The sequence below is a fragment of the Monodelphis domestica genome, chromosome 4 (genome assembly GCF_027887165.1).
Source record: "Monodelphis domestica isolate mMonDom1 chromosome 4, mMonDom1.pri, whole genome shotgun sequence".
NCBI lineage: Eukaryota > Metazoa > Chordata > Mammalia > Didelphimorphia > Didelphidae > Monodelphis > Monodelphis domestica.
In genome coordinates, this window is record NC_077230.1 from 77046650 (window position 1) to 77065322 (window position 18673).

Genomic DNA, 18673 nt, shown 5'->3' on the forward strand with positions numbered 1-18673 from the left:
TTTTATAAAAACCCCTTACATCAGGAAGAAATAAGGAATAAAAATGGACATATTGTGAGAAATGAATTGGTACCCCAAGACATTAAAAGAACTAAATGAAGACTTCAAGTATACTTTTCCAAGGACGATTTATAAAATGACATGGATAATCATCATCATCATAATCACTTGGTAGGAAAATATAAAGGCAAGAATCTATAGCAATATAGGGGTTAGCTGAACTAAATGAGATCACAGATCCATCTAGGTACAATTGCTCATGCACTCAACATATGAAATCAAATCAATAGGTACTTATAAACTTCTAAATGTGTAAGGAATTATATTAGGGAATTCTGAGGTTATGGTTAATGTCTTTATTAACCTGGTATTCATAATGTTTAGATTTCATTTGTTTATAGTGTGTAGATGATAATTTCATCTGAAATATACAGCAGGAATTCTCAAGATGGGGTTAAAAAAAACCCAAATCTGTAGGTAAAAATTAAAGGGTCTGTGAAATTAAATGGGATGAAATTAAAATTTTCATTTAAATTTCATAAAAATTTCATTATTAACCATTGGCTTCCTTTGTAATACTATGCATTTTATTTTATGCATTTAAAAATCTTATTCTGAAAGAGTCCATGGGATTCACCAGACTGCCAAAATGAAAAACTCCTATACTGGAGTCCAAAGGATTTTTCAAACTCCTGGTAACAGGTTACTAAAAATTAGCTGAAGGAAACTATAACTGTCCAAGAAAGAGAAAACTTTCCTATTTTCCAAGGGCAGATCCAAAAGAGAAAATCTATGTATGAATATTAGAGAGTACCTTAATTGTTAAAATACCTTTTCCTATACTTATCATTCCAAATACTCCAGAAAAATGAGTTTTTCTCCAAAGTATATTCCTATATATTAAAAAACAACAGCATGTGTATTCTGTTTCTCTTCATAAAGAAAAGTACCACATGGATGAATAGATCCTATATATACTTATAGATGTTAATCATTTAAAATAAGCTTTGATGTAATCCTCAGTTTTAATTATGTTAGACTATAATTAATCCTTTGTTTTAGAAACAGCTATAAATGAGGTTGTAGCTTCAGAATTAGTAGACAAAGATTTCAGCTAAACATTTATGTTTCCCAATAAAAAATATACATTGTTTTATAGAGACAAACATTCTTCCTACATTGTAGATTAAATAAGGCCACCCTGTATATTATTCATATTTCAATTATATATTTTTTTGCTATCCATATGCATGAAGGGTGACATTCAATTCAATTCAACAGACGCTTATTAAGAATGGCCATGTGTCTGTGCATGCTTGGAGAAAAAAGAATAAGCTACTTGTCTTCAAGGATCTTCCATCTCACTGGAGTGATACAATACATACACAAATTGGTATAATTTAAGGTAAGGAATAAAGGGGGCAAAAGAAAGATAAAAATGTTCAAGGAAAATGTTAAGTAGAGAACTGGGAGAAATCAAGAAAAACTTCTTTGAGGAGGTAGCTCCAGAACTGAGACTTCCTAAGATTAGGACTTTGACATACAAGGAAGAATAAGTACATCCAGAGATCTGAGATGGCTTAAGAGAATGCAGAAGAAAGAAAAAGAAAGCTGTATTCATGGAACAGTTAACAGTATACATGTTGGCTAGTACATAAAAGGTGCACGAAGGAGTATAATGACATAAGACTAGAAAGGTAAATTGGAGATAGATCGCAGAAAGAAATGAACTCACAGCTAAGTAGTTACCCCATAAGTAGTAAGATGCTTCTGAAAGTTTTGTAGCATGAAGTGATATAGTCAGACCTATGCTAGGAAGAGTATGTTGGTGTCTTTGGCAACTATGTGAATAGATTAGAGAAAGGCATAAAGAGGGACAGAAAGACAAGTTCCAAGGCTATTAAAAGGTGAGAAGTTAAAAAAAAAACAAAACATGCATTAGGCTAGTGTCTGTGAGTTGAGAAAAGGGGATTGATATGAGAGGGAGATTTTGAATCAAAAGAATCAGATTTAGAACTAGAGAGGTCTTTAGATGTCATGTAATCCAATCTCCTCATCTTATAGATGAAGGATCTGAATGATTTGTTTATAGTACAAAGTACTCAAACCCAGTCCTCCGAATACTAATCCAACATTCTTTTCATGGAACCAACACTTGCTAACTGGCTGGATATAGGAGGAGAGGAAAGAGGAGAAAAAAAGGAAGTGTAAAAGATGACTTCAAGTTGATGAAATTAGATGACAATAAAGAGTGTAGTAGCCTCCTCAGAAATATGAAATGATCAATGAATCTAGCATTTAAAAGATCACTTGCAACCTTCAATATGCAGTTTCAAACAAATGGTGAGGTAGGAAGCCAGAGTTTAAAGAAACAACAAAAAAAGAAGGAAGTGAAAAAGTGGTGGTAATGAAAGTAGACAAATCTTTCTAGATTAGCAATGAAAAGAAGTGTAGATTTACATAACAGGGTTAAGTGAATTTTTTAAAAGATGGAAGAGACTCAAGTATGTTTCTAGGTAGCAAAGAGTAAATGGATAAAGAAAGACTAAAGATAAGAGAGAACAGTAATAAGAGGTGAAACAAGCTCCTGGACAGAAGGCATAAAAAAATCAAATGCAAAAGTGGAGCAGTTCAGGAGCAGGTCCATCTCAACCTTTTAGATTGCAATAAAGGAAGAAAGGATGGCTGAAGTGGTAAAAAGATAATAAGAGGTAGAATTTATATAGTACTTTCGAAGGTTAGCAAAGGGGCTTTTTATCCTTTTTTATCTCATTTGATCTGCTGAGATGTAGAGGACATAGGGAAAGTCAGAATTGATGTCTTTTTTCAATATAGTAGGAGTTGATTTCTCTACTAAAAGAGTGGGCATAGTAGAGTATTGCTGGAGCAACTAGCAAAGGAGATTAGAAACACTTGCTATTGAAAAGTATGATAGTGATTTTAGGAATAAAAAAAGAACTAACATGTAATAATTAGGGCCCAAATTTGTATTTGGGTCAGCTGGGAGTACCCTATGGCTTCCTCTAGCCAAAAGTGTTTTATAACTCAAAAGTAAGACTGGAAAAGGTAAATGATGAGAATAATATCGGGTTAAGGAGTATCAGAGAATAAAATGGTCACAAAACCTGCTAAAATTAGTTTAAAAAGATGACCAAGGGAGGAAAGTGGGTCCAGAAAAAGTATAATAAGCTATAAAGACAGAGAAGATTAGAAGTCATAGTGAAGATAACGAATAGGAATGAGGCAAAGGGGAAAATGAAAAGACAGAGATTACTATCCAAAGAACTGCTGTTCAGTTCACAGGAAGTAAAACACTTTAGATGAAGACAAAGTGTGACTACCAGAGGTGTATCTTGGGAGTGTAGGTGGATGATTAACTAAAAGGTCAAGGTATTTAAAGGGATATCAATACTGAAGCCCCCAAAAGAAGGGTAGGTGTTCAGGTTGAGAGGAAGGAACCATCTGAATCAAATGCTTAACTTCTTAAGGAAGCATGACCTGGAACACAGAAGATAACAACAGCAATGATCTGGACAGAGTAAAAGAAATGTTGCTGAATCACAGTTGATGAGGGAAGGTCTGATAGTAGCAGGAGGGCACAAAGTATGTCATTTTATTTTTTTTCCTCTGTGTGGAAAAGAGCAACAAATAGTAACCTCAACTGGAGAAGGTGCAAACAAAGAATATTTTAGAGAAAGCCAGTTTTCCATAAATGCAGTATCTAATATCTGATTAGTTTCTTAGAAATTTATTTATAAAACTGAGTCATTTCCATGAAATTAAGCCAAACTAGGTTTGTACTTTAAAGGAAGTCATGTGAATATCTGTAAAAATTAGAAATTCCATATAATACTCTAAGATTCAACAGCCATCTAGGAGAGATAAACAGTGACTGACTGTATATAGATGATTTCTCCTACTGTGCAAAGAGTAATCAATAAACAGAATTGGTGTCATGGTATAGCGGAATGAGAGGCCCAAAGAATGATTTGCTGAGCAGCTGTGTTAGGAGATGCTGTCCAGTTTTACCATACTAAAAAAAGGCTATGTTGCTCTCAAGACATTAGTCCAGATTGCTGGGGTCTTTAGTTTCTTGCAAACATTCCACAGAAAAAGAAAGGTAGTTAAGTGTTTAGTTTTCAAAGTAAATAAAGAGAGCTAAAATGTCATCAAAGCTGTTGATAAGCATGTAGGTGCCACAATAGTATTCATGTGTCAACAAAGCAAATAATAAAGTATTGCCAAACTTAAAGCAAAATGTGTCATGACTAAAATGAAATTTGCATAATCTGAAGACAAACATTAAGTTCATAGTATGTACTGCTGGAATAGATTCATACGAAGTGCTTGAAATGATCTCTAAAGTGCATTACTTTTCAAAGAAGTAGCTGAAGAAAAATAACACAAATAATAAGACTGGAAGAAATACTGGCACATTTAGATATTCACAAAGAAGACATGACATCTATGGAGTGATGGTATGAGGACAGTATGGCTAGTCCAACTACCAGTCAAAGGAAAAGTGCTATTTGAAAGATTCAAAGTTCATAGTAATATAGGGAAATAAAATAATTTTGCCCCAAAGCTATAATTATATAATTGATAAGTTAAAACTTTAATTTGAATTATGATTCAGACAAATAAAATTTGGCTTACATAGTTTTTAGTTCTCTTTAGCCTATATATAAATAAGAATTTGCTAAACACATAAATGATTATAACATATTGCAAAGGTAACGTTTAACATATTTATAAGAAACCAATATATCATATATAATGGATTTTACTCATTGCAGGTATGTCTACTTGAAAATGTCTTCTTAGTATTTGAAAGTATTTAATAACTAAGCATTTCTTTATTCTATAATTAAGATTTTTCATCAACTCAGATTGGCTTCATCAAAAACAATTTAAATTAGTATAGATTTACTGTAGTTTGTATTGTTCATCTGTGTCTACTATTAGTAATAGAAATATGTGGTTTAAACACATATTCTATTAAAAAGAAACAAAGCATTGGAATTAGCTATGTGAAAATTGAATTATATTTTTAAAAACTTTTAAGTTTTAATGTTTGCAAGCACTTTCCTCACAACCACCTTTTGGATGAGTTATACTAATGCATGTATTATTATCCAAAGTTTGCAGATAAATAATCTGAACTAAAGCTCAGAGAAATAAAGTGGCTTCCCAACATTACAACATGTCAAAGGTAGAATATGACATGAACCTTGCCTCTGCTGACATTTTTCCCAATATAGGATATTATTTCATATTCTATAAATTTAATTCATCATCCACAGACTTGTTAAAATGTTTTCTGAAGCTACATATATTTTTTTTACTTCTACCATTTCTTGGGGCAACAAATTCTATAAGTTTCCTACATAAATTAATTCATTAAATACTTTTTCCTCTTACTTACCCTCAATATACTCCAGTTCTAGTATGATAGAAGTTGGGGGTAGGACTTACTGTTTGGTTATGATCTTCTATGGATGTTAAATTGCCAGTCACTATGACTTTTTCTTCCTAAGTAAAAGAACTAATAGTTGGGTAGGTTTCTCTTAAGTTTCAAGGTTCATTTCCTTTTGTAATGGTGCATTTATTTCTGTTCTATTTACCTAGTTTTGTCTTACTTGCTCTGTTTGACTTCTATATCCTATATGATTTATTTCTGATAAAACTCCTTGATGGCATGTTCATTTTTGTATTTGAATCCACAGAACCTAGAAGTGTCTGACACATAGTAGGCACTTAATGTTTGGAGACAGCTACGTAGCACAATAGATAAGAACACTAGGCCAGAAGTCAGGAAGACCCATCTTCTGGGTTCAAATTTGGCCTTAAGACACTTATTAGCTATGTGATCCAAGTCAAGTCAACTCTATTCCTCAGTTTCTTTCTCTGTAAAATAATCTGGAGAAGGAAGTGGAAAAGTACTCCAGATTTTATCTTCTTATCTTTTATCTCAGAACCAATACTAAGTATTGGTTTCAAGGCAGTAAGGGCTAGGCATCTGGAGTTAAGTGACTTGCCCAGGGTCAGATAGCTAGGAAGTGTCTAAGACCACATTTGAACCAGGATCTCCTGTCTCCAGACCTTTTTCTATCCACTGAGCCACCTGGTGGGCTGCCCCAGAAGTCCTAAACTTTTTAACCTTTGCTTCAAGAGTAATATTATCTCCATTTCATACTTTTTCACATTTTCACATTTTAATTATCCTTCTGTGAATTTTCTCCAACTTGTTTTTTTTTGTCTTTAAGTTAAAAACACCTTAAAAACACCAGAATAATACCCAATATTTCAGGTAAGGTTTTCTTCTGGTTTAGTGTATAGAGATTTTTAAATTTTGTTTTGTTTCCATTATCATTCTTGAAAATGTTCAGAAGGTATTTATTGTTTTAAAGACAACAGAACCCAGGACTTACAATGCCCTCTAAATCAGTTTCCTAGATGATAACTGATAGGACACAGTTATTCTCCTATAATTAAAATTAGGATTCATTTTCCCCTAATTTTGGCCATATTGAAACTCATATGCCTCTTTCTCCCTCCCTACATTTTGGTCATAGGTCAGATGTTTCACTAACTAAAATGGAGATTTCACCATATCTTTCGAGGCATTTATAAAATTCAGGATTAGAGTCAGCACTAATATCTAGGCAAAATACTATAATTTAAAGTATTCTCCAGTTGGGAAGGTCATTTGTAGCAAAATAAAAGTTTCTGGTAACTTTTCCCTTTCTGAATGTCCCTCTTCATAGTCATTCACCATAAAATAATAATAAATAACAAAAAATAAAATAGAAAACATGAATAAAAGAACAAAGATAAAAAATGTAATTTAATAATTGGAGGTATGATTAATAAAGCATAAAAAATACTGTGTGACTTTTTTCAAGTGATCATCTCATTCTCTCTATGTCCAGAAGACTTTGTGTTTTCTTTCCATCTCCCTTATCTATATCATAGTCAATCAGTTGCCAAGTCCTATCAATCTTACCTCCTTTTGATCTTTTGAATTCATCCTCTTTCATTCTCTATGGTTCCAAACCTAGAAGAGGCCTTCATTAGTAAACATCTGAACTTTATAATAATCTCCTAATAGGTTTTCTTATCTTCACTTTATGCACAAACCACTTCAAACCACTGTTAAATAATCTTGCATGTACATAAATCTGGGAAGGTTTCTTCTCTAGCCAATAGCTGAATCGCTCCCTATTTCCTACCAAGTAAAAAAGACTTCTTGGCAATCCAGGCTCCCCCAGTGGGCATCACCTACTTTTTTGGACTTATCTGCTGGCCAGCATGGGAATTTACCTAATGACTGACATTTCTACAGTGCTTTAAGTTTGTTTTACAAAATGCTTTCCCAACAACCTGATGAAGTAGGTAATTTAAGTATTATTATTCCAGTTATACAGGAAAAGAAAATGGAGCTTGTAAATTCTAAGGGCTTTACAAGCCCTTTGTAAAACTCCTTAATTTCTAAGACATTTTAAAACAGTCACACTCAAAAGTATCTCAGAGGAACAAACGACCAAAAGATGAACATCACGGTACAATCTATAAACAAAAATAATTTGCCAGGGCATTTGAAAATTTGTACAGTAACATCAAAACAGTGTAATTTTAGCTTAAAAGTTTACAAAGTCAATGCTGTGGATGCACTTACATTTTTCAAACAAAACAAAACAAAAAAGATCATATTACAAGAGTCCTGCCATTATGCATAAAGCACTGTGCTAACAACAAAAAACAAAAGGCCACATACTGGCTTAAATATAATTTTAAACACACATTTTTGGTCATATTTATGGTACACTGAGACTGGAGTAACAAAAAAAAAAAGGATATCTATGTCTCACTCACAACAAATGAGGCAGATGATGTCACCAAGATGAGCTATACAAGCACCTTGAATGCAACTTGGGAGTCAAAACAATTTTGAACATGCTACCTATACCCAGCAGTAATGACTAAATGTGGCAATTCAAAGGATGTTTTAATGAAATACACAAGAATTGCTTTCCCACTGATCTCTGAAGACTTTAGTATGCAGAAAAGTTTATTTGTTTACAGAATGTACATTAAGCTGCTAAGTGGATGCTGAATTTGGCTAATATGACAAAGCAGCAGAAATTGGTTCAAATATCTTGAGGATTTTTTAAAAATAGTGAAGAATCAATTAATAATGGCCTACCAAATCACACTGGCTCCTCTCAGTGCTATTTAAGGTATCTTTCTTCCACTTAAGTTTGCTAATCCAAGAAACCTTTGTGACTAGTGCTCTTAACACTCCATTAAACAGCTATGGGGAAGTAGGGACCATCAAAAAGCAATCATTAGATTTAGTATAATCTCGTATCAGTGCCTATGTAAATGGAAATGAAATGTTGATGTAAGTAGTACAGTAAGTATCATGACTAGGACTATTCTACTACCTTATGCTACTCCTGTGCTTAAAACATTCTTTATATTATTACTTCCACGTATTTTGTCTTTGTGATATAATGGAGAGTGTACTAAACTTTGCATTTAAAGGCTCTCCAACACTGATTAGCTATGTAACCAAAGAAAGTCTAAATGAATTCACTAAGTGAATCTCAGTTTCTCATCAACAAACAGGGAACAAAATAAAGTAGTACCTCCAACAGGGTTAAGAAAATCAAATGAGAAAATGTATGTAAAAAGCTTTACAAAACCAAAGGAATATCTAAATATCACCTATGTAAAATCTACCTCAAAAGTCATCTGTGAGAACATTTCTCTGATTGCCTTCTTTATCAGTAACATTCTCCAGTGGACCTTAGATAATACTTGCACCTTTCTGATGTACTAATCAGAATGATTTTGTATTATATATTTACAGCATAATAAATGTTTGTTGAATTTGCTGAACTAAACGGAAAGATACAACCCTCTAAATAGTTGCATAAGACTTACACTATAACCCTTCTATTTCATAGTCCTGGATAGGATGCTTAGAAACAACAAGATCATTTAAGCCAAATTCACTGCAAAATCTTTTGACCAAAATAAAAATTCAAAATGTTGTGCCTATTTCACTGTCCTTCCTCACTACTTAACTCAATCTAGGAAGAATGTAATATAAAATCAGAAATAAAATGTTAAAACATTTGTTATAAAACTGTATCTTATTCTGTTCCCCCTGACTATTCCCTCTCTTTCTAGATAATAACTTTTAGCAGAAAATGAGATTACAAAGGAGAACCTGAAAGTCCCTATAAATCATTCCTAAGATCAAAGTAGCATAATTTACCAATTGTATCATATTTTAACTAAAATTCACATCTTAGAAATATGTGCTAAATCAGAAGAAACCTTTTAGGCATTGTTTGCTAAGGCTTCTGGTCTTATATGTAAATTCCATATAAAATCCAGACCACCATAGTTCTCAACCAATAGAACATCAAAAAAGGTGCTGATTACTTTGAGATGATGACTTTGAAGTTCAAACAATAACTTTGGGTTGATTTGGATCTGTTAATGAACTAACCCCAAGGTAGCAAAAATAAATGCTGCTCTATTTCCTCCCAAATCATATAAAAATAGGGCTGGAAACTATCCTCCTTCCCCAGTACTCTTCATATCCATGGAGTCCATACTGCCTAGAGCTCCCAACTCTAATCCACAGTTGGTTATGTGAGTGATACTCTCTGCCTCTTTCCCTCCCCATCTTCTTCCCCAGGCTACCTCCCTTCATCACCCCATTCCCTGTTCCAGAGCTCTTATCTGCCTCTATTCCACTTTCTGCAGCTCACCTCTGTTATTAAAGTATGATTGCTGCTGCCAATCATGGACTTTTCTAGCAAGTACCAAAAGAACCAGGTATGTGTCCCTCCATTTCTTAACTTTATATCAATTATCAATTCAACATTATAATTACTAAATACTAGAATCTCTTTGAGAATATAATTCAACACAATCTAGTCAAATTACCTTTATTTTTTCTTTTAAAAAGTGGGAAAGCCTTTTTCTTAGACTAAACTTGCATATCAAGAAAATTTTAAAAGATTAATTCAAAAGCATTTGGGAGGAACCTACTACATGACAAGTATTATACTTTGGGGATGAGGCTACAAAGATTACAAAGGAAAAAAAAAGAAACAATAACTACTCACGGAGTTTATAGTCTACCATAACAAAACAACAAGTATACAGATACACATAAAATATAGAGAAAAATATATAAAGTAAATACAAAGTAAATAGGGAAGAGGAGCACTTCAGAGGATTAGGAAAGGTCCCAAAGTAGGAGCTGACATTTTAATGAGGCCTTATACGAAGGTTCCAAGAATAGGTAAGAAAAAAGAGCAAAACCTTGGAGGCAGGAGATGGAATGTTAGAGAAATAGAGTAGACTCTTTTGGCTGGAAAGCAGAATGCATTAAAGAGAGTAATATGAAAGGAGCCTAGAAATATAGACTGAAGCCAGATTTCAAAGAGCTTTAAATGAGAAAAAGGAGGACTTTTTGTTTTATTCTGGAGGCAATAGGAAGCTACAAAGGCGTTTTGAAAAAAGCAGCGACAATGGTAAGGACTATGCTTTTAGAAATATCAATTTGGCAACTTTGCAGAATATAGTTTAGAGCTTGGAGGAAAGGCCACTAGAAAGCTATACCAATAGTCCAGAGGATTCTTTTTGGGAAATAGGCCTTTATCTGGTTTTCTTAGGTTCTAATTGTTCATATTATTTTAATTCATTTTTAATACATTTCTTCATTAACAGGGATCTCCTTTCTCAAATGGTTGCTTCTATCACAAATATCCTTATAATATTTTGGCTTTTCCTTTGCTCTTGCTACTTTCTACTTTGTATCATACTCAGTTTTAGACATGCCCATTCCATTCATTCTGCAAATGTTCATTAAATGCTTATGGGTTTATAGCACTGTGGTAGTAGAAGTGGAGATGAGACGTCTATCCTAATAGAGATTACATTTTAATGGAGAATGATAGAAAAACAAATAATTATAATACAACATATTATGCAAGTACAAAACTGGAAAACAAAGTGCTTTGTGAGGTTATAAGAGGCAAGGTTGTAATAAGGAATGGGAATCACAGATGGCTTCATAGAATTGTTGGCATTGGAGTTGAGTTTTTAAAAATGAATAGTAATTAAAGTGTGAATCTAGGAGGCAAGTCACATTAGGCAATACAAGTAAAGGCATGGAGGCAGAAAAGATCAGGGCTTGTTCAGAGTGGTCCAATTTTGCTGGAGCCTAGAGTAAACAACAAAACAAAGCATGTGATAAGTCTGGAAAGGTAAGGGGGACACCACATTGTTGAAAGCATCAAACTTTACATGAAATAGCAAGCCACTTAAGTTTACTTAACAGAAAAGTGAAATGGTCAGATCAGTGTATAAGAAAGATAATTCTGGCAACACTATGAAACTATAGATTGGAGAGAATAATAGAGGCAGAAAGTTGTATTACTCGGATACTGGAATAGTCCAGGTGGATGGTAATTAGACCTCTTAATAAGATGATGGCAATGAGAACAGAAAAGAGGAACAGATGCAAGAACTGCAGATGTATACTAGGCAGGACTCAGTAAGTGAGGCATTACTATTGGATTATAAACTCCTTAAAGGAAAGAACTGAATAATTTTATCATTGTATCCCCAAGCTTTAGAACAACACCTTGAAAATAAGCAACATTTAATAAACACTTGCTGAATTAAAGAAGATTATTAGCTAAAGGAGTTTGTGAACAGGCAAGTATAGATATTTACAGAGCTACATTATGCATAAAATGTGCATGAAATTTGCATGAGGCTATAACTGAAAACTTTTTATAAAGTATTAATGGTTAAAGACTTATAATGGACTTGAAACATTTTCTTCACTAAATATTCCTAGTATCATTCAACACAAAGTAATATGTCTAATTAGATGTCAATAAATAAAAATGGATCAGTATTCCAATGTTAAATATCTTGAAATATCAAATGTTTCTCCTCCAAATTAAACTGCTGGAAATTTTTAAAGTTTTGTCCAAATAAAACAAGACTAAATTATTGTACTGTCAAAAGGACAGACAAAAAGTAATGAAAACTTTAAAAGAATATAGGAATAAAATTTTGAGCTAGAAAAAATTTAGAAACCATATAATCCAACCTTATTTATTTTACAAATGAGGAAATAAGGCTCAGAGAAGTTAAAGTGATTTACCCATGGTCCTACAACTAGTATGTCATAAGTAGGATTTAAACCAAGGACTTCTTATTCCACTGGTTACTTTTAAGTCCAACACTAACCACTTTACACCAAACAAGTTTTCAACTAAATCAAAACCACATAAAAACCAAGTCAGTTAGAGAAATTTTGATTGACCTTTGCTGAACTTTTTTTTTAATATAGTGAGCAACTACATTCTTAAAATTTTTTCTTTTGCTACAGTAATCTATTATCAAAGTGAAGATACATTTACATTAAAGGTTACTGATAAACAGCACACACTTAGCTATGAATGGCTAAATTTCTGGAAGTTCTTAACAATCCAAGAAAAAAATGTATAAATTTCTCATCTAAAAATCTTCATTGCCTCTTGATATAATCTTTAGGTTGAAAATAGTAAACACTTAAAAACAAAATCAAAGGTACCAAGTTAGCAAGAAAAACATTAAATTAGGACATCCAAATCCCAAACTGTGTGTATTTTTCCTGAAGTACATATTCATGAGCTGACAGTAGAGCCAGGCTGGCTGCTTTATTTCACTATGGTTCTGTTTACCTCATGCTGTCAAGTATGGATTTTGACACTCAACAGTATTAATATTGCTATTTCTACTGATATAATTAGCACCACTATAAATAATACCTAAGCCTGCCATATCTAAGTATATCATTACAATCAGAAATATTAAGGTTTCCTTTTTAGTACAATGTCTTAGAAACACAGACCTATGGCTCCAAAAACTAAAAATGATCTCCTAAACGGAGGAAGTTTCTGAACAATGTTGCCCTGTCAATAGAGACTACTGTTTTGTGTATAACTCCATTAAACAAACTAGTTTATATTTGTTTGAAACTAAAGTTTCTCACCAATCTGCTGTTTCAATTTCACATCACACCATATTGTACCTAAAACAGGCAATCTGGATTCCTGTTGCTACATTTTTTCAAACAGCTCAGGATTTGGTTTTCAATATAAGGTTTGAACATTTAAACCAAAAGATTTAGACATCTAAAAACTCACAATGTATAGTCACTTACAGAATTTCTAGAAGATGGGAAAACATGATTTACATGATGAAAAACTTCAAAAACATTTTAATAAATATTTTATTTATATCAAATCATGTCACAATGACCTTATTTAGGATTCATTCATAAAACAGAGGGTGTGGGTGTGTGTGTGTGTGTGTGTGTGTGTGTGTGTGTTCCAGGGCATGTTCAATACAAAGAATTTGATGGGCAAAACAAAATGACAATGTAATTCACAAGTTTGTGAAATTTTTGGACTAGTTATTAAACCTTTCTTTGTCTGTATCACTTGACAGATGGTTAGTCCTCACACAGCTTAGTCTCTCTGGCAAAGGAACTACTGTGCTCTAGCCAGCAACACCCCAAAAAATTGATTTGAAATATATTATACACATTTTTTTCACTTACCTTAGAAACATGAATATTAAGGCAGGAAAACTGACCATTGCTATTTTATTATTTTTTGAAATGATAAATATAATTATACTTCTGTCTTATGACTTTTTTCTTGGGTCCTCTGATTCTTTCTTCCTTAGGAAATATTGCTTAGTCTTTTACAAATTTAATATTCTATATTTTTTAGGTTTCATTCTGAAATTGAGAAAGAAGTACAAGCCTGTTGACTCTCTCTCTAAAATCCCAATACAACATTTTCAGCCAAAAAAATCATTACTATAAAATTTTAAAAGATTAAATTAATGAATTGTTATGCTGCTCAAATTAAGGTTTTGAAACTCTTAAAATGAGCTAAATCAAGTCACATGGGAATTTTGATTGCATTCTGTCTCATGGATCTGAGCAGGATCTGAATTGTTTAGCAGTACTGAAAACTTTTATTTTCTAATTAATAATATACATATTGATCAACCATCCTCATATAGGGTATTACTAGTTTCAAGTGCCTATTTAACAATATACTAAATATCCCTTCACTTTGTCCTTTTAAAAATCTATTGCTTAACCAAGATATTCCAATAGTTTTAAATCTATTTTTCTTTCAACTCTATTTATGGCTTTCAGATGTTGGCAAGAGTATATACAAATATCCAGAACAACCTCAAAATGCACTAAATTACATTAACATGTACTCTTTTTGGAAGAGGTGGTTACTTCTAAATTTACAGAGATCTCATGTAGGTACAAAAAGGCAAGTTCTCCATAGTAGGGAGATGTAGTAAAGTTAGGCAACCAAAAAGCTGAAAATATACTCAGTTACATAAACTAGTACTTCCAAAACAAGATCAACTGTGACAAAGAGAGATAGTGAAGAATTAAACCTTACATTTGAAATCTAAAAATCTGCTTTAGACAGGACACACACTACTGTAAATAACAAACTTGGTATCTAATCACATGCTATTATATGCAAGTCATCAGAAAGTTTCTTTTTTGATAGAAACTAGGATTTTTATACCTAAAGATTAAGTGATTAATTTAACATGATGCCACAATCTTCTGTATGTTCTTCCTGAATTACAAATGGACAGTGAAATGTCAATCAAAATGCTTTTGTAGATTTAAAAAAAAAAGTTTAAATAATAAAGCATTTTTCAGGCCTCTTTTTTCCCTCTCTTAGTCAACATTATCTATAAATTACCACATATTTCTATCTCTTCTTGATAAACTCATTACTGAAAAGTTTTTAATGGTTTAATTCTTCAGAAAAATTTTCAATAACAAATTCTAACAAGAAAAATGTGAAATTTTAGTTCTAATTGTATCTCTTAAAACCACAAGGCTTTTCAGTAAATTTCAAGACACAAAGAATTTTATATAAAAATAACATTTTATTCATTTCAAATACACATTAAAAATATATATAAAGATATATATCAGTCAAAATGATAGAAATGTTGAGATTTTTAAATTGAGATGCTCTAGAGATTTTTAAAAATGGAATAACTGATGTATTTTTTAAAACTAGGACAAATGGTAAAACTTCATTCTCACTTAAAAAATTTGTATTTCCTAAAGCAAAGAACTTACTAGCTTTAAAAACCTCACCTAAAATATTACTTTACTACATTCCCCAAATAATAATAATTTTCATACTAAAGTAGTTTTACTTCATATATTCATAATCCATTTTGTATATTTTGTATATTTAAAGTCCTTAATATGTACACTTAAATAAAATTAACTATTGTTTTAGAAAAATTACCTAATTATTTTCAACTGTTCTAATCTTTTCTCCAGACATTCATTTTAACTTGAAGGTTTTCTGGAGATTCAGATTGTGAATGTGGGAATGAAATAACTTTATTTTAAGCTACTTTGCCCAAAGATGTACCTTTCTTCCAAAAAGAGTCATAGTTAAACAGTTTAATAGATACAACTGTTGAGGTACTTGTCCGCTTCAAGAGGAATATCTAACTCCCAGTCCAATCTAATACACTGGCATATTGGCATCACATCAGCTAGGAGTTCAATTTTTGAAATAAACTACTAGACAGATGTATTTTGTTTCTCTTGCTTCTCTTAAGTACTTTAAGTACTTTGGCAAATACAATCAGCATGTATTGAAATACTGAACAATGCTTTTCTAATTTTAAAATGAACAATATTTGAATTTTCTTGTTATTGGTAGCAGTCTTCAAGCACTAGCATCTCAGCTGGTCAGTCCCTCTAAGTTCAGAGATTTCTTCCTGGACATGAATAAGATGGGCAAACACATTTTAGATAATTGCTTTAAACTACAATCTTACCCCCTTACTTAAAGTATCGCTTGTTTTACTCCCTTACAAAATGAGATACACTTTTGGGTATGGATATTCACAAACATGTTACCTGATCTCCATATGAAAAAGAGCTGACTACCATAAACCAAACTATAGGATTTTGTTTTGTTTTAGTAAGATATAAAATAAGAATTCCCCCACCCCACCCTTTCCCAAATAGTCTAACTGAACAAAAAACTTCTACAGAACTCACACTTTCTCTAAATTTCTTCCCCAAGGGATAACTCTCCCTCTACAATAAATAAAAGTTCAATGGAAAATATCTCCACTATTTTAACACTGAAACCTTGAACTCTGAAATGTATGATCAACAATTCACCAAGGACACCAAGTTTTCTAAAAAGAAGACTATTGTTAAGGGCAGAGGAGTAGGGAAGATTTAAGATCAAAACTTTCAAATTTTAAGACTAATACCAATCAAAAAGCTCTGTTTTCATTGAAGACCTCTTAAATTGTTTTTCTCCCATAATTATAATTTCACCTAAAATAGTAATGCAAAAATAAAAACAGAAAAGTATTTTTGAAGGATATCTTGGGTATTTAGAGTCAAGTACTATGTCAGAAAGCTGCCTATGAAAATTTTATTCTTCATCTATAAATGTTTACCTAAATGTACCTATGCCTGCCTGTATTTAATATTTTTAATTTTCAAGTGACATATATTTAACATTTTAAACACTATAGATCCCAAACTGCGTAACATTAATATGTTTAACATAAAAAGAATAATTTCAATAATTTACTCCTCATGCACTTATTGTAGTATTCTTTTAAAATTTTTGTCTTACTATCAAGGCAAGTCATTAATTATAGAATATTAACACCAATTTAAAATTCGGAGTTGAATATGGTGGCTTCTTAATTTGCTCAGCTGAAAGCAAATAATACTGATGAGAAATCTTAACTCTTGTAAAAATGCCATGACTTTTAAATAGCTGGTCAGTCAAAAAAATGCTTCTTAAGGTCTCTATGAATCAGTTCCTCTTAAACGGAGGGGGGAAGGGTTGGAGTTGACTATTTCTCAAATCCCTTTCAGGTCTAACTGTATGAGACCGTGGTCCTGTATGTTCTACGTTCAGTTCAACATGAGTCAGTACTAATTCTCAAGAGTAATTCTTTTGAAGCTCCAAAACCACTTCCGGCTTCACCTTTTATTTTCCCCTTTAAATTGGAGAGCTGTCAGCTGGCGACTGACCCCATTCAACCCAGTTCAGCATGTGAGATTGATGTATTACTGCACTAGGTAGTGTCGATGTAGGCCATATTGTGTTTTTCGTTTATGTTTATAGTTTATGTGTGTGCCTAGCATATGTTTGTGCAAGTGTGTTTATCAATATAACTTTTACAAAATCCCTGCCTCCTGCCTTTCCCAGCATCATTAAAAGGGATAAATGCTTCTGGGGGGGGGGGGAAGGAGTGGGGGGAAAGAGTGTATGTGTGTGTAGGTTGGGAAGGGGAATAGAAATCAGTCATATGGTTAGAAAAGTATTAAGGGATTAGAAAAAGTATTAACTTCCAAAAGGTCACATTTCGGGAAATAAAACTGCAAATTCTGCATACACTTGTCATATATATGCATATGTATGTGCCTTCTACGGAGTCAAGTGATAGAAGAATAAAGTAAGAAAGCCCCATTATTCCATTCTACTTGTAGAATCGAAGCCGGGGCTGCCTATTCCAGTATGTGGTGAGATTCCAGCTGCTTTAAGAGGGGGGAGGGAGGGAAGTGGGCCCTCATGGACCCAAGTTTGCTGAAGGCGAGGCGCTCCAAAAACCTCGAATGCAACCCAAAGGAGGACGAGAAGGAAAAAGAGGGAAGGAAGGAAGGGGGGGGGGGGAAGGGGGAGAGAGAGAGAGAGAGAGAGAGAGAGAGAGAGAGAGAGAGAGAGAGAGAGAGAGAGAGAGAGAGAGAGAGAGAGAGAGAGAGAGAATTTTTGAAAATAAAAATAGGCAGACACTTTCTAGCAGTTCCTCATTTCAAGATACTAAGTATTGTCGCGCCTCCCCCCAAATCTCTGTTCTTCTCAGAGGCAGCTCCAGATGCAAGCAGTAGAGCAGAATGAAGGAGCCACAACTTTGCAGCTGGGAGAGACCCCTCCCTCTTCTCGGAGACCCGCAGGCAGTGCCCCTCCCCCTCACCTCGGGAAACTGTTCCAAGCGTACAGGGGAGGGGGGACGAGGGGCGGGATGAGGGGCGCGCGCACACTCCCAACGTACCCCCCCTCCCAGGCCGCCGCAACTCTTTCCCACCAACATACACATTCACAGACACACACACACCCCGCCTCATCCCATTTCTTCCCTCCCGTGCCCCACCTCTTGCTAAAGAAAGTGCCCCGAGGATGGCTCTCCACTCCTCCTCCCCTCTCCCCAACAAATGAGAGTTCGTGGCGTTACCTCCTCGCGCTCTTTAATCTTCTTTCCTCAACTCCTAAACTACCCCCCCATTCCCTCCCCCGCCCCTACTTTTTCAGTAAACATCGCGCATTGGCCACTGGAAGACGAGAACCCTCTACTTCTTCCCTCTATGGGCTAGACTTCACGCCACTCCAAGTGCACTTGGCCAATGACAACGAATGGACCCGCGTGAGGGTGACGCCTATAAACAAAATGCACACACCCCCCCCCTCCCAACTCCCTCTCTTTTACTCCTTCCTCCTCCCACTGCTACCTCCCCGCCTTCTATCCGTTGCTT

At 33.8% G+C, this 18673-nt stretch overlaps 1 protein-coding gene across 7 annotated transcripts in view; it reads right to left on the reverse strand.

The window, feature by feature from the left end:
• The window catches only part of ZBTB20 (zinc finger and BTB domain containing 20), a 1063249-nt gene extending 1044812 nt beyond the window's left edge, over positions 1-18437 (reverse strand). For 2 of the 7 annotated variants that reach the window (XM_056797122.1, XM_056797130.1), the window contains exons 1-2: positions 18376-18406; positions 7007-7057 (exon numbers count right to left, since the gene is read on the reverse strand). The gene's annotated coding sequence lies outside the window, so the exon portion shown is untranslated. Of the gene's footprint in view, positions 1-7006; positions 14728-18375 lie in introns of those variants that run through there. The other 5 variants (XM_056797120.1, XM_056797129.1, XM_056797132.1 and 2 more) reach the window with 3 other exon arrangements.
• Between the last annotated feature and the right edge of the window lie 236 nt (positions 18438-18673).